General features: G+C 38.1%; 1 protein-coding gene across 3 annotated transcripts in view; it reads left to right on the top strand.

Moving 5' to 3' along the window:
- The window catches only part of LOC106870362 (biogenesis of lysosome-related organelles complex 1 subunit 3), a 67,802-nt gene that overhangs the window by 44,789 nt on the left and 19,154 nt on the right, over window positions 1-3,859 (top strand). The gene's annotated exons all lie outside the window — the stretch shown is intronic.

Here is a 3,859-nt window from a genome sequence, read left to right as displayed (position 1 = left end):
ATATATATATATATATATATATATAGAGAGAGAGAGAGAGAGAGAGAGAGAGAGAGAGATGTGTGTGTGTTTGTTCCCCACCAATGCTTGACAACCAGTGTTGGTGTGTTTACATCTCAGTAACTGAGCTTTTTGGCAAAAGAGACCCATAGAATAAGTACCAGGCTAGAAAAATAAGTGCTGGGATTCATTCATTCAACAAAAGTTCACCCACTTTCTGCTATCAGTTCTCTGTATTTTGTTGTTTTTGTATACCTAAGGATTTGATTAGCCAATTATAAACCAGTCTACTTCAATATTTAAAGGATAGGTATTTTCTTCAGTTGATATCATATGTTGTTTTGAACTCAACATATATTCTACTCTATTGAAATATGGTATAACATGAAGATTTGAGGATTGCATAACCTTATTAATATTGAATGTCTATATATAACTATTTGTATGATGTTTTATTTCACAAAATATTTTAATGAAATAATTGTAGTGATATAAAATTCATTTGTCTGTTTTATTATTATTATATTATGTCCTGATAAGGTGATAAGCTGATAGAATCATTAGACAGCTAGGCAAAACACTTAGCAACATTTTGTCCATCTGAGTTCAAGTTCCACTGAGGTTAACTTTGTCTTTCATACTTTCAGGGTTGATAAAATAAGTACCAGTTGAGTACTGGGTTAAATCGACTATACCCCTCCTCACAAACTTCAGATCTTGTGCCTATAGTAGAAAAGATTATATTATGCCATGCTTAAAGTTCCATTTAACTTTCGATACTCCTGGAGTTGTGGAATGCCAAATATCAGTAAACTTCCCTTCACTTATACCTCCTTCGCAGCCTGAATGGATTGTTTTATCTGTTGATTTGTGTCATTCTGTCTAACCACCATATATGGTGTACTTCACTTTTGATCTACCTCAATCTATTCAATAAATCCCTATCAAATTGATCAGAGTGTGTGTGCGTGTGTGTGGAAGCTTAAGGATCTTTTAAATAGCCAATGATTTAGAGATGTTCTAATTGGAGCAGTTGGCCAGAAGGAGGAAGAGATAGAGATGTATAACATTGAGGACAACTGAAATCTTTTATGGGATGACCTACTAAAGGCAACAGCCCAAATCTGTGGCTGAAGCAAAGAAGCTTCTCTCAGATTAAGGGTGACATAGTGGTTAAACAGTGAGGTAAATAGGTCTATAAAAAAGAAGAGACAGGTTTGGAAAGAATGGAAAAATGGAGGTGGCCAAGAATCATATCAGGTAACTAAAAGGAAGCTAGGTGACATGTTTATCTATCAAGAGCAGAAGCAGAAAAGAAGAGGTTTATCAATGTCTTACAGCATGATCATCAGAGATGAGAGGTGTTCTGAATTGCTAGACAGAGTCAAGATGTTGAGGGTATGTATGGAAGTTGTGGGTATGTATGGATGGATAATGGTATGCTTGCATGTAGTGACTCTGAAAAGAAAGAGATGAGGAAGTCCTACCATGAAAGGTTATTAAATGTGGAGGATGCATGGAAGAAAGGGAGTCTTCATAATGTGAACCCAGCAAGGGGACCAGCTACCCTAGTTGAGAGCAGTATGATAGATAAGGCAACTAAGGATATGAAGGAAAGCCCCTGGTCCATCAGGATTTACTGCTGAGATGCTTCAAATATCTGGCAGAGTAGGATACAGTCTGGTTACCCTATAGTTAGTCTGCTTATTCAGGAAGGTGTCATTCCCAATGACTGGTGTAACATCATTATATTCAGCTGCTACAAGGTTAAAGGAGATGCCTTAGATAGAAGTGATTACAGAGATATCAAATTGCTGGACCAGGTCATGAAATTTGCAGAGAGCCTTATAACCCAATTAATTTAAAACAGAATTAGACTAGATGAGATACAACTTGGATTTGTGCTGTGGAGAAATACTACTGATGCTAGCTTCTTAGTCAAACATCTGCAGAAGTATATTGCTAAGAGCAAACCATTGAACTTGGCATTCTTTGACCTGGAGAAATCCTTTGACAGTGTCCCTTGCTTTGTGATATGCTGAGAGTGAGGAAGCTAGGGGTAGATGAATGGCTTGTGGAAGTTATGACACCTTCCTGAAAGTTGTACAGCCATGTACAAGTATGATGTCAGCACCTCTAAAAAGACATACCTGGTTACAAAGTTCTATATGCAGGATTGAATTGTAAACAATAAAACAACTCCAAACTTAATAAAAATCTTCCATCACAACTTACCGTACAATCTAATTATTATTCAACAGAGTTCCATCTACCTCAGAAAATTTTAATTTAGCAGAAATTATATAAAGCCAAGATGAACTCAGCTGTGCCACAGTTCAATGATAGCTTAGTAGGGTGAAACTTTGAAGTCACTGTCAATATTTTACTTGTTAAAGGATAATGAATGTGTATTTTGCAAAAGGTATTGAGTAACACTTCAGCTTGATGTAAAATTGTTCTTATAATAACTTGATATAAAAACAAACCTTAATATCTGTGTGTGTGTATGTATATATATATAATAATAATATATACACTGAACCGCAAAAGAAACGTGATTTTTTCAAATGTTATTTTTATATGGTAAATTCTGAAAATTTATTTCGTAGATGTAAGTGTAAATATTCCAAGACATGCTGGTTTATGGCTGAGACCCAAATTGCAGGTAACCTTTCAACTTTTCCTGAAATGAGATACCAAACTGCAGCTGCGTTCAATGCCGTGGGTGGCAGTCGCAAACAATTGTCATGGAAACTGAAATACATGTGCATCTCATGAAGGTTATGCGTATAAAAATCAACTTGAACTGTGTTCCTATCATTCATAATTTGGATGCATCAGGTATGACTCGATTGTCAGCAGCACAGAGAGAGCAAGCTATCAGCCAATTGCAAGCAGGGTAGCCACTGTCAGCAACAACTACAGTGAGCTACACAGCACCGACATTGGCGGGATCAACAATGGAGGTCAATAGTCTTCTCTGACAAGAGCCGGTACTGTGTTTCCACCTTGGATGGCAGAGTGAGGTTGTGGCATAAGAGGGGTGAACGCTACAGAGATGCATGTGTCATGGAGAGAGATGCGTGGGGTGGCCAAAGCATCATGATTTGGGGTGCTATAGGCTTGAGTCAGAGAATTGGGCCCCATGTGTTTCAAAATGTTGGTACAGGCAGAAGGAATAGCATCACAGCACAGCGCTATGTTGACCAGATCTTAAGACCTCACATCGTGCCCTTCGCACATCACCATAGCCACGTGTTCCAGCAGGACAATGCTCCCTCCCACTTGGCCATGGTCACCATATACTTCTTGTGTCAGCACAACATCAGAACCATACTGTGGCCAGATTTGAACCCAATTGAACACCTGTGGAATGAAATCCAGAGATGGCTGAACCAGATGGTCCGAAAGCCAACAACTCATGTGGAACTGAAGGCAGCTTTCTTCAGAGTGTGGGCGCAGGTACCAATGACTTTTGTGAACCACCTCATGCACTCCTTGTACCAATGATATATGGACGTTTTGAACACCCAGGGAGGGCATATATGGTATTGAACATGTCATGCCCTACAATCTTGATGTGCTGGATCCACCCACTACCAAAACACATGACAATGACTCATAGATTGTGGTCAAAATGCATCCAAGAAATTGACTTTATCAGATTTATCAAAATTTATCTTTGACATAATGAATTTAAAACATATTTCACAGTCACACACATCTTGAGTTTCTTTTTCAGTTCAGTGTATCTTGTGTCTTGGGAGGATCATTATGCCAATAACATGAATTCACATCAAGAATCTTGCAATACAAAAAGAAGTACAGGGTGTCCATAAAGTATCTTTACCATTTCAAA

Source organism: Octopus bimaculoides, chromosome 19 (assembly GCF_001194135.2).
Source record: "Octopus bimaculoides isolate UCB-OBI-ISO-001 chromosome 19, ASM119413v2, whole genome shotgun sequence".
NCBI classification, from domain to species: Eukaryota; Metazoa; Mollusca; class Cephalopoda; order Octopoda; family Octopodidae; genus Octopus; species Octopus bimaculoides.
The sequence above is the reverse complement of the archived record's forward strand: the minus strand, read 5'-3'. Positions and strand labels throughout refer to the sequence as shown.